Source organism: Salvelinus namaycush, chromosome 6 (assembly GCF_016432855.1).
Source record: "Salvelinus namaycush isolate Seneca chromosome 6, SaNama_1.0, whole genome shotgun sequence".
Classification (NCBI taxonomy): Eukaryota; Metazoa; Chordata; class Actinopteri; order Salmoniformes; family Salmonidae; genus Salvelinus; species Salvelinus namaycush.
Window position 1 is genome coordinate 51,862,436 of NC_052312.1, and position 13,784 is coordinate 51,876,219.

A 13,784-nucleotide genomic window follows, 5' to 3' on the forward strand; every position below is an offset into this window, starting at 1 on the left:
ACATACGTGCTGTGTTTCTGTTGTCAACTTCTGTCTGCAATTGCATTAATAAAGGTTTAATTGATTTAGTTAAAGAAGATATTGTCTGATTGCTGATTTCACCAATAAGCCAATGATTGACAAGGAACAAGGAACCTACCCCAACACCTGCTACATACATCTCGTGTCTGAGCCTTTCAACTGAGTCTCAACTTTGTACCGACGTTTAGTCTGCTTGATTGCTTTGCGGAGGGAATAAGAGCAATGTGTGTATTCTTCCATATTCCCAGTCTTCTTGACCTGGTTAAATGCGGTGGTTCGCGCTTTCAGTTTTGTGCAAATGCTCCCATCTATCCATGGTTTCTGGTTGGGGTAGGTTTTAATAGTCACATTGGGTACAACATCTCCTATGCACTTCCTGATAAACTCATTCACCATATCATTATTATGAAGTCCATTGGTTGATAAGAGGGTCATTTCTTCAACAGTTCCTTTTGGGTAATTTAGTTTAATACAACTATTTATGTCACCTAATTGTAACATTGTCATAAAGAGCATGTTCAACTTCATTAAAAAAACATGTTTTCCCATCTCAAGAGGTTAAAGGTAGACTCAGTGAAATGACGAGCAACGAGCAGCTGACTAGGTATCCCCTTTCCCCTTCCCCAGCTCACCTGCTGACTAGGAATCCCCTTTCCCCTTCCCCAGCTCACCTACTGACTAGGTATCCCCTTTCCTCTTCCCCAGCTCACCTACTGACTAGGTATCTCCTTTCCCCTTCCCCAGCTCACCTGCTGACTAGGTATCCCCTTTCTCCTTCCCCAGCTCACCTGCTGACTAGGTATCCCCTTTCCCCTTCCCCAGCTCACCTACTGACTAGGTATCCCCTTTCCTCTTCACCAGCTCACCTACTGACTAGGTATCTCCTTTCCCCTTCCCCAGCTCACCTGCTGACTAGGTATCCCCTTTCTCCTTCCCCAGCTCACCTGCTGACTAGGTATCCCCTTTCCCCTTCCCCAGCTCACCTACTGACTAGGTATCCCCTTTCCTCTTCACCAGCTCACCTGCTGACTAGGTATCCCCTTTCCCCTTCACCAGCTCACCTGCTGACTAGGTATCCCCTTTCCCCTTCCCCAGCTCACCTGCTGACTAGGTATCTCCTTTCCCCTTCCCCAGCTCACCTGCTGACTAGGTATCCCCTTTCTCCTTCCCCAGCTCACCTGATGACTAGGTATCCCCTTTCTCCTTCCCCAGCTCACCTGATGACTAGGTATCCCCTTTCTCCTTCCCCAGCTCACCTGCTGACTAGGTATCTCCTTTCCCCTTCCCCAGCTCACCTGCTGACTAGGTATCCCCTTTCTCCTTCCCCAGCTCACCTGCTGACTAGGTATCTCCTTTCCCCTTCCCCAGCTCACCTGCTGACTAGGTATCCCCTTTCTCCTTCCCCAGCTCACCTGCTGACTAGGTATCTCCTTTCCCCTTCCCCAGCTCACCTGCTGACTAGGTATCCCCTTTCTCCTTCCCCAGCTCACCTGCTGACTAGGTATCTCCTTTCCCCTTCCCCAGCTCACCTGCTGACTAGGTATCCCCTTTCTCCTTCCCCAGCTCACCTGCTGACTAGGTATCTCCTTTCCCCTTCCCCAGCTCACCTACTGACTAGGTATCCCCTTTCCCCTTCCCCAGCTCACCTACTGACTAGGTATCCCCTTTCCTCTTCCCCAGCTCACCTACTGACTAGGTATCTCCTTTCCCCTTCCCCAGCTCACCTGCTGACTAGGTATCCCCTTTCCCCTTCCCCAGCTCAGCTGCTTTTACACTATAACTATTAGATGTTTAATGTTTCTTTTGAAAAAATAATTTATAAAGGAATAGTTTCACCATGAGAATTCAGTTCAATAGACACACCACTGGTGGTTCACAAGAACAAGCCAGATCCAATGGCACTCAATGACCAGCTAAGCTTTGGTTGAATGAATCCAACTAGAAAAATCAGTTGTGATGGTGTAGTAGCTTAATGCTATGGCAACCACGTCTAAACCAGAAACTGTTGGTGATCACTGCATATATAGGGTACTGTATAAATTCCCCCCCATGCAGTGAGCGTAACATACCTGCCCCACCCTCAACTTCTGGAAAGGTCCTGTCTAAACCAGAGACTGTTGGTGATCACTGCATATATAGGGTACTGTATAAATGCCCCCTACACACACACACACACGTCGCCCTTCTCACACTAATCTTCCTTATTAACAGAACATGGTAATGAGATGGGAGAACACATTGAGAGGGATCTCATTCCTCCATACAGAACATTTCTAGATCCTTGATATTCTTTGTCTGCACTTATGGACCGCCCACTTTAATTCAAACCAACAGGATTTCAATGGGGTTCAAGTCCAGACACTGAAATGGCCATTGCACAATGTTGACTTTGATGTGTGCTTGGGGTTATTTCCTTGCTGGAAGATCCACTTGTGGCCAAGGCAACCAGGTTTTTGGCAAAAAACGTACGGGTACCGGGAAAAGTTCATGATGCCGTTGACCTTGACAAGGGCCCTAGAAGATAAATAGACGCATAACATCTGTTTTATTTTTTATTTTTATTTATCCGTTATTTTACCAGGTAAATTGACTGAGAACACGTTCTCATTTGCAGCAACGACCTGGGGAATAGTTACAGGGGAGAGGAGGGGGATGAATGAGCCAATTGTAAACTGGGGATTATTAGGTGACCGTGATGGTTTTGAGGGCCAGATTGGGAATTTAGCCAGGACACCGGGGTTAACACCCCTACTCTTACGATAAGTGCCATGGGATCTTTAATGACCTCAGAGAGTCAGGACACCCGTTTAACGTCCCATCCAAAAGACGGCACCCTACACAGGGCAGTGTCCCCAATCACTGCCCTGGGGCATTGGGATATTTTTTTAGACCAGAGGAAAGAGTGCCTCCTACTGGCCCTCCAACACTACTTCCAGCAGCATCTGGTCTCCCATCCAGGGACTGACCAGGACCAACCTGGTAATCTGTAACGGCAGCCTTCCCTCTCTTCACTAGAAGAGGGGGTGTAACAGGGATCAGACCAACACGCAGCGTAGCCAGTGCTCAACATGTTTAATTAAACAGTGAACACTACAAATACAAAATAACAAAATGTGGCAAACCGCTACAGTCCTAGCTGGTGCAGAGAAAACACAGAGACAGGAAACAACCACCCACAAATCCCCAACACAAAACAAGCCACCTATATATGATTCCCAATCAGGGACAACACAAAACACCTGCCTCTGATTGAGAACCATATTAGGCCGAACACAGAAACAGACAAACTAGACACACAACATAGAATGCCCACCCAGCTCACGTCCTGACCAACACTAAAACAAGCACAACATACAAGAACTATGGTCAGAACGTGACAACATCAAAGATCCACCACCATATTTCACAGTAGGTATGGGGTTATTTTCTTCATATGTACCTTTCTTTCTACACAAAGCCCAAAGTGTGGACAAAAAGCTATTTTCAAGTCATCCAGCAAGTCTAAACTCCTGGAGATGAACTGAATAGGGACTTGCATTGGAACCTGTCTGTCCTGCTCTGTTTGAATGTGGCTCGATGGGGGGAAATAAACATAGTTCTTGGGATGTGATTGGTTCTGCTCTTGGGGGCGGCACGCAGCCTAGGAGACGGCACTTGTGTTTGTGTGTGCGTATGTGTGTGCGTGTTTACCCTGTCGGTAAATGCACCGGGGCCACATTTACGGACATAAGCAGGCATTTAGAGGTCAATGGCCCCACCATGTTTACCCACAGGGTTTCCAGTAAAAACCCTGCAAAGTCCAGCCCTGTTCAAACATCATATTTACATGTATTTACTTTTTATTACATTTAGAAAAAGCACTATAAAGAGACAGCAACAGCCATTCTTCCACAGTCACATTCTCCTAACAACATCAAGAAGAGCACACAGTAGCCTAATTTAGAGGTGACTTCTTAAAAACTATTTTCAGAAACTTAGAAACAATGGGAAACTCATCAACAAACACAGCATCTACAGCAGTCACACATATTTTCAACACCAATCCCTGGGATTTGGGAATCGACCACACTTTCCAGACATTCTTTACCCCGAACGCCCTGGATAATCTGAACAAGCAGTACAATGGACGAAAACAGGAAGTAGGCAGCTACGAACCAATCTGGACTAAGAGCCTAGTGACAAACTTAGGGGGACTCACCCGTATACCAAAAGCATCAGGCTTCGGGGCTTTAATCATATCTATAGTGATAGACATCGTCACGGCTTCCATCGAGACCCTGAACCCAGAAGAGGACAGCACAGACATTCTGCGCCGTGTATTTGCAGAAGAGAAGGCATCCACGGTGTACAATGAAATGGAGGAAGCCCTCAAGAGATGTACGATGAACATAAATAATGAGGCTAAGATGAAGAGCGACATCGTGAATGCGGAGCGCAGACTTAGTTTTGCGTTGACAACTCTGAAGAACTCCATGCTAGATGGCCACATGAAGACTCGTTCACTCAAGATCTGGGTCAACGGAGCAGCCTTCCATGTCCAGTTGCTGATTCACCTAGCTCGACTGGAGGAGGGGGTTGACAGCCACCAGGCGCTAGCAGCCGTCTCAATCTACCAGAAAAACCTGGAGCAGCTGCTCCTTAAGTACAATGAATCTAAATCTAAGACTATCGTTGTAAAATCTGACTTTCAATACGTTCCAGGCCCTATCTCGTACGATATTATGGATGAAGACATTGGTCAAGCTCTTTTTAGTGGAACATTTTACCACCACCTATATCCTCCAAACCTTTGGCCTCATCCAACAGTAATACTAAAAGCATTGTATGATGATATTTTAAAATATCGTCAAATTATACAGGTGCGAGAGCATTTCAGGGAAATCAGGGAAAATCTGGCCGAACTAATCAGTCAGAGAGAGTACTTCATACTGTCTTAGAGACTCCAGATATATATATATATATATATATATATATATATATATATATATATATATATATATATATATATACTGTATATATATATCAGATCTATATATATATATATATGTATATAGAAATATATACACTGTATATATTTCAAAATTATGTTCCTTCCATTATTCAGTAAAAAGCCCCCGGTGCATCAACACCAGGGGCTTAAAGAATATACTCATATGCATTAAATCTGGATTTGACTATAGAGACTGATACTGGTTTACCTCATCGATGTTGTCTTTCCTAACAAATTAAACAGGGTGGTTATGTAGTTATAAAGTTCTGTATCTGTTGTCACACTGCCTACAAGTGTACAATGCATTCTTCTCAATGGGAATATCCTTAAGAATTACAATCAGTTTGCAATAAAATCACACTAAAAGCAAGTTGTCTTTTTGTACGTTTCATTATATTTACATTTCTCTTCTATAATACCTTTTCAGATAAAACATGACATTATTCTACCTCCATGTGTTCTAGAGCATGTTTATTTTCTAGGCAGCTATTTTCCTGTTTGAGTTTTGACTTAAATCTCCTATAACATCCTACAGCAGGACGCAACGTTTGAAAACATTTGTAAAAAAAAAAAAATGTTGTTGGTGTGGCTGCCTTCAGTCATTATGGTCCGGGCCATTGGAGCCAACCTGGTCTCAGAGCATTTTGTATTTTTCTGTATGTAAATCCGAGATATTTTAAACAAAGTTTCATTTTCAATTAGTCGGAAATTTGAAGTTATAATCTGTACAAAGGCAAAAAGGCCATTTTTGAAAAAAGGATGATCCTTTCTTAGTAATCTACTGGAGAACCATTTTGTGTTTATGTATAACTTATGTATGAGTGAAGCTTTTAGTGAGAGGTTTAATGCTTTAATCTTTAATCATTTTAGCCCCGAAACTCGTATTCTGTAACGTGTACGCAGTGAGTCAGGAAGCAGGTGCAGAAGAAAATACAAAACAGGAGCAGTGTACTGAATGTAACCTAACCCAATACTGCCTGATGACTGAAGCTACTGAGGGCTATATGAAGGGAGAGTAATCAGGGTGGTGTTGAAGCTACTGAGGGCTATATGAAGGGAGAGTAATCAGGGTGGTGTTGAAGCTACTGAGGGCTATATGAAGGGAGAGTAATCAGGGTGGTGTTGAAGCTACTGAGGGCTATATGAAGGGAGAGTAATCAGGGTGGTGTTGAAGCTACTGAGGGCTATATGAAGGGAGAGTAATCAGGGTGGTGTTGAAGCTACTGAGGGCTATATGAAGGGAGAGTAATCAGGGTGGTGATGAAGCTACTGAGGGCTATATGAAGGGAGAGTAATCAGGGTGGTGTTGAAGCTACTGAGGGCTATATGAAGGGAGAGTAATCAGGGTGGTGGTGAAGCTACTGAGGGCTATATGAAGGGAGAGTAATCAGGGTGGTGATGAAGCTACTGAGGGCTATATGAAGGGAGAGTAATCAGGGTGGTGTTGAAGCTACTGAGGGCTATATGAAGGGAGAGTAATCAGGGTGGTGATGAAGCTACTGAGGGCTATATGAAGGGAGAGTAATCAGGGTGGTGTTGAAGCTACTGAGGGCTATATGAAGGGAGAGTAATCAGGGTGGTGATGAAGCTACTGAGGGCTATATGAAGGGAGAGTAATCAGGGTGGTGTTGAAGCTACTGAGGGCTATATGAAGGGAGAGTAATCAGGGTGGTGATGAAGCTACTGAGGGCTATATGAAGGGAGAGTAATCAGGGTGGTGATGAAGCTACTGAGGGCTATATGAAGGGAGAGTAATCAGGGTGGTGATGAAGCTACTGAGGGCTATATGAAGGGAGAGTAATCAGGGTGGTGATGAAGCTACTGAGGGCTATATGAAGGGAGAGTAATCAGGGTGGTGATGAAGCTACTGAGGGCTATATGAAGGGAGAGTAATCAGGGTGGTGATGAAGCTACTGAGGGCTATATGAAGGGAGAGTAATCAGGGTGGTGATGAAGCTACTGAGGGCTATATGAAGGGAGAGTAATCAGGGTGGTGATGAAGTTACTGAGGGCTATATGAAGGGAGAGTAATCAGGGTGGTGATGAAGCTACTGAGGGCTATATGAAGGGAGAGTAATCAGGGTGGTGTTGAAGCTACTGAGGGCTATATGAAGGGAGAGTAATCAGGGCGGTGATGAAGCTACTGAGGGCTATATGAAGGGAGAGTAATCAGGGTGGTGATGAAGCTACTGAGGGCTATATGAAAGGAGAGTAATCAGGGTGGTGATGAAGCTACTGAGGGCTATATGAAGGGAGAGTAATCAGGGTGGTGTTGAAGCTACTGAGGGCTATATGAAGGGAGAGTAATCAGGGTGGTGATGAAGCTACTGAGGGCTATATGAAGGGAGAGTAATCAGGGTGGTGATGAAGCTACTGAGGGCTATATGAAGGGAGAGTAATCAGGGTGGTGATGAAGCTACTGAGGGCTATATGAAGGGAGAGTAATCAGGGTGGTGATGAAGCTACTGAGGGCTATATGAAGGGAGAGTAATCAGGGTGGTGATGAAGCTACTGAGGGCTATATGAAGGGAGAGTAATCAGGGTGGTGATGAAGTTACTGAGGGCTATATGAAGGGAGAGTAATCAGGGTGGTGATGAAGCTACTGAGGGCTATATGAAGGGAGAGTAATCAGGGTGGTGATGAAGCTACTGAGGGCTATATGAAGGGAGAGTAATCAGGGTGGTGATGAAGCTACTGAGGGCTATATGAAGGGAGAGTAATCAGGGTGGTGATGAAGCTACTGAGGGCTATATGAAAGGAGAGTAATCAGGGTGGTGATGAAGCTACTGAGGGCTATATGAAGGGAGAGTAATCAGGGTGGTGTTGAAGCTACTGAGGGCTATATGAAGGGAGAGTAATCAGGGTGGTGATGAAGCTACTGAGGGCTATATGAAGGGAGAGTAATCAGGGTGGTGATGAAGCTACTGAGGGCTATATGAAGGGAGAGTAATCAGGGTGGTGATTAAGCTACTGAGGGCTATATGAAGGGAGAGTAATCAGGGTGGTGATGAAGCTACTGAGGGCTATATGAAGGGAGAGTAATCAGGGTGGTGATGAAGCTACTGAGGGCTATATGAAGGGAGAGTAATCAGGGTGGTGTTGAAGTTACTGAGGGCTATATGAAGGGAGAGTAATCAGGGTGGTGATGAAGCTACTGAGGGCTATATGAAGGGAGAGTAATCAGGGTGGTGATGAAGCTACTGAGGGCTATATGAAGGGAGAGTAATCAGGGTGGTGATGAAGCTACTGAGGGCTATATGAAGGGAGAGTAATCAGGGTGGTGTTGAAGCTACTGAGGGCTATATGAAGGGAGAGTAATCAGGGTGGTGATGAAGCTACTGAGGGCTATATGAAGGGAGAGTAATCAGGGTGGTGATGAAGCTACTGAGGGCTATATGAAGGGAGAGTAATCAGGGTGGTGATGAAGCTACTGAGGGCTATATGAAGGGAGAGTAATCAGGGTGGTGATTAAGCTACTGAGGGCTATATGAAGGGAGAGTAATCAGGGTGGTGATGAAGCTACTGAGGGCTATATGAAGGGAGAGTAATCAGGGTGGTGTTGAAGCTACTGAGGGCTATATGAAGGGAGAGTAATCAGGGTGGTGATGAAGCTACTGAGGGCTATATGAAGGGAGAGTAATCAGGGTGGTGTTGAAGCTACTGAGGGCTATATGAAGGGAGAGTAATCAGGGTGGTGATGAAGCTACTGAGGGCTATATGAAGGGAGAGTAATCAGGGTGGTGATGAAGCTACTGAGGGCTATATGAAGGGAGAGTAATCAGGGTGGTGATGAAGCTACTGAGGGCTATATGAAGGGAGAGTAATCAGGGTGGTGATGAAGCTACTGAGGGCTATATGAAGGGAGAGTAATCAGGGTGGTGATGAAGCTACTGAGGGCTATATGAAGGGAGAGTAATCAGGGTGGTGATGAAGCTACTGAGGGCTATATGAAGGGAGAGTAATCAGGGTGGTGATGAAGCTACTGAGGGCTATATGAAGGGAGAGTAATCAGGGTGGTGATGAAGTTACTGAGGGCTATATGAAGGGAGAGTAATCAGGGTGGTGATGAAGCTACTGAGGGCTATATGAAGGGAGAGTAATCAGGGTGGTGTTGAAGCTACTGAGGGCTATATGAAGGGAGAGTAATCAGGGTGGTGATGAAGCTACTGAGGGCTATATGAAGGGAGAGTAATCAGGGTGGTGATGAAGCTACTGAGGGCTATATGAAAGGAGAGTAATCAGGGTGGTGATGAAGCTACTGAGGGCTATATGAAGGGAGAGTAATCAGGGTGGTGTTGAAGCTACTGAGGGCTATATGAAGGGAGAGTAATCAGGGTGGTGATGAAGCTACTGAGGGCTATATGAAGGGAGAGTAATCAGGGTGGTGATGAAGCTACTGAGGGCTATATGAAGGGAGAGTAATCAGGGTGGTGATGAAGCTACTGAGGGCTATATGAAGGGAGAGTAATCAGGGTGGTGATGAAGCTACTGAGGGCTATATGAAGGGAGAGTAATCAGGGTGGTGATGAAGCTACTGAGGGCTATATGAAGGGAGAGTAATCAGGGTGGTGATGAAGTTACTGAGGGCTATATGAAGGGAGAGTAATCAGGGTGGTGATGAAGCTACTGAGGGCTATATGAAGGGAGAGTAATCAGGGTGGTGATGAAGCTACTGAGGGCTATATGAAGGGAGAGTAATCAGGGTGGTGATGAAGCTACTGAGGGCTATATGAAGGGAGAGTAATCAGGGTAGTGTTGAAGCTACTGAGGGCTATATGAAGGGAGAGTAATCAGGGTGGTGATGAAGCTACTGAGGGCTATATGAAGGGAGAGTAATCAGGGTGGTGATGAAGCTACTGAGGGCTATATGAAGGGAGAGTAATCAGGGTGGTGTTGAAGTTACTGAGGGCTATATGAAGGGAGAGTAATCAGGGTGGTGATGAAGCTACTGAGGGCTATATGAAGGGAGAGTAATCAGGGTGGTGTTGAAGCTACTGAGGGCTATATGAAGGGAGAGTAATCAGGGTGGTGATGAAGTTACTGAGGGCTATATGAAGGGAGAGTAATCAGGGTGGTGATGAAGTTACTGAGGGCTATATGAAGGGAGAGTAATCAGGGTGGTGATGAAGTCCAGGTGTGCTTAACGATGGGGAGCAGGTGTGCTGCACAATGATGGTTGCCAGGTGTGTGCAATGTGGGTTTCCAGAACCGGTGGTTAGACGAGCGCCGGAGGGAGGGAGCAGGACTAGGCATGACAGTGCGGGGGACCCCTTGATGTCCAGGGGAGGTGGAGGGGTGTCGCGGGGAGCAGCGTCAGCCAGGGAAGCAGGAACCACCGGCCTGAGGAGGAAAACATGAAAACAGGGTGAGAGCCGGTAGTTGGTGGGGAGTTCTAAACGATAGGTTACCTCATTGACCCTCTGGAGGACCTTGAAGGGCCCCACACGCCACGGGAGGTTGCTGGTGGAGAGCTAGATGAGATCACCAGTATGGAACACGGGAGCCTCACTGCAGTGGCAGTCCACCTGATCCTTCTGGCGGCGGATGGCGCACTGGGGCCACACGTGGGCGGCGTTCCTAGGACGCACTGGAAGGGGTGACGAAGTGAGTTCTGGGTGTGTTCCTCCCATGGAAGGAACCAGGTCCAATCCCCCTGCCGGTCCTGGCAGTGTACCACAACCAATGTTTATAAAAATGACCTTATCAAAAAGCACCATGATGATGAAGAGTCCGTCTAGCTGTAACATAATATTTGAACTGTTAAGCATACTGTTGCTGCAACTGTGAATGAGACAAACCCTTGAATGAGTAGATGTATCCAAACATTTGACTAGTACTGCATATACAGGGAGTACCAGTACCAGATCAATGTTGAGCTATATACAGGAAGTACCAGTACCAGATCAATGTGGAGCTATATACAGGAGGTACCAGTACCAGATCAATGTAGAGCTATATACAGGAAGTACCAGCACCAGATCAATGTGGAGCTATATACAGGGAGTACCAGATCAATGTGGAGCTATATACAGGGAGTACCAGATCAATATGGAGCTATATACAGGAAGTACCAGATCAATGTGGAGCTATATACAGGAAGTACCAGATCAATGTGGAGCTATATACAGGGAGTACCAGATCAATGTGGAGCTATATACAGGAAGTACCAGATCAATGTGGAGCTATATACAGGGAGTACCAGTACCAGGTCAATGTGGAGCTATTTACAGAGGGTACCAGTACCAGATCAATGTGCAGCTATATACAGGGAGTACCAGATCAATGTGGAGCTATATACAGGGAGTACCAGATCAATGTGGAGCTATCTACAGGGAGTACCAGTACCAGGTCAATGTGGAGCTATTTACAGAGGGTACCAGTACCAGATCAATGTGCAGCTATATACAGGAAGTACCAGTACCAGATCAATGTGGAGCTATATACAGGGAGTACCAGATCAATGTGGAGCTATATACAGGAAGTACCAGTACCAGATCAATGTGGAGCTATATATTTTTGGTTATGGCATTTTTTTGTGGCTGTTTTGTTTTGTTTGGCACCTTTCAACACCCCTCATTATCACATCTATGCACGCAACCACTCACTTACACTACTGATTACACAAGCCATTGTTCTGCCTGCGGTTACGGAACCCCTACCTGTCCCAGACCTGCTGTTTTCAACTCTTAATGATCGGCTATGAAAAGCCAACTGAGATTTATTCCTGATTATTATTTGACCATGCTTGTCATTTATGAACATTTTGAAAATCTTGGCTCTCTCTAATTTTCTCCTTCTCTCTTTCTTTCTCTCGGAGGACCTGGGCCCTAGGACCATGCGTCGGGACTGCCGCCTGTGGTGACTCCTTGCTGTCCCCAGTCCGCCTGGCCTTGCTGCTATTCCAGTTTCAGCTGTTCTGCCTGCGGTTATGGAACCGCCACCTGTCCCAGACCTGTTGTTTTTCAACTCTTGATGATCGGCTATGAAAAGCCAACTGAAAATTATTCATGATTATTATTTGACCATGCTTGTCACTTATGAACATTTTTGAACATCTTGGCATAGTTCTGTTATAATCTCCACCCGGCACAGCCAGAAGAGGACTGGCCACCCCTCATAGCCTGGTTCCTCTCTAGGTTTCTTCCTAGGTTTTGGCCTTTCTAGGGAGTTTTTCCTAGCCACCGTGCTTCTACACCTGCATTACTAGCTGTTTGGGGTTTTAGGCTGGGTGTCTGTACAGCACTTCGAGATATTAGCTGATGTACGAAGGGCTATATAAAATAAAATTGAATTGAATTGAATTGAATTGAATTGAAATTGTTAATTGTACAGGGCTGACATCGCAGGTCCAAATGTCAGTGGTGAAGCTAATAGCAGTGACGCCCATAGCAAGTAGCTGTTTAGTTATTGGAAGTTTGAGCTTAGTTCTGCATTTTGTTCTAAGTCGTCACTGAACGTCTGGGGGTGATGTAATTAGGTTTGTGGTTTTAAAAGATTTCACTATGGCTTTTTTGTTATTGTCACGTTCTGACCATAGTTCTTGTGTGTTTTTGCTTGTTTTAGTGTTGGTCAGGACGTGAGCTGGGTGGGCATTCTATGTTGTGTGTCTAGTTTGTCTGTTTCTGTGTTCGGCCTAATATGGTTCTCAATCAGAGGCAGCTGTCAATCGTTGTCCCTGATTGGGAATCATACATTTGTAAGTCGCTCTGGATAAGAGCGTCTGCTAAATGACTTAAATGTAAATGTAAATATATAGGTGGCTTGTTTTGTGTTGGGATTTTGTGGGTGGTTGTTTCCTGTCTTTGTGTTTTCTCTGCACCAGATAGGGCTGTATCGGTTTGCCACATTTATTATTTTGTTATTTGTAAGTGTTCACAGTTACGTAATTAAACATGTTGAGCACTGGCTACGCTGCGTGTTGGTCCGATCCTTGCTACACCTTCTCTTCTCTTGAAGAGGAGGAAGGCTGCCGTTACAGTTATCTTCCTTTGAAACTTCCAAATAGATCCACACAGCAGACATTGTGGGCCAGGTTAGGAATGCTGTGTTGCACGTGTAGCGCTGTATTTTACATGGTGTCATTATGTCATCTGCCTACGTTATACAGATATGTACCTCATCTACCTACGTTATACATATATGTACCTCATCTACCTACGTTATACAGATATGTACCTCATATGCCTACGTTATACAGATATGTACCTCATCTGCCTACGTTATACAGATATGTACCTCATCTACCTACGTTATACAGATATGTACCTCATCTACCTACGTTATACAGATATGTACCTCATCTACCTACGTTATACAGATATGTACCTCATCTACCTACGTTATACAGATATGTACCTCATCTACCTACGTTATACAGATATGTACCTCATCTACCTACGTTATACAGATATGTACCTCATCTGCCTACGTTATACAGATATGTACCTCATCTGCCTACGTTATACAGATATGTACCTCATCTGCCTACGTTATACAGATATGTACCTCATCTGCCTAGGCTATACAGATATGTACCTCATCTACCTACGTTATACAGATATGTACCTCATCTGCCTACGTTATACAGATATGTACCTCATCTGCCTACGTTATACAGATATGTACCTCATCTGCCTACGTTATACAGATATGTACCTCATCTGCCTACGTTATACAGATATGTACCTCATCTGCCTACGTTATACAGATATGTACCTCATCTACCTACGTTATACAGATATGTACCTCATCTGCCTACGTTATACAGATATG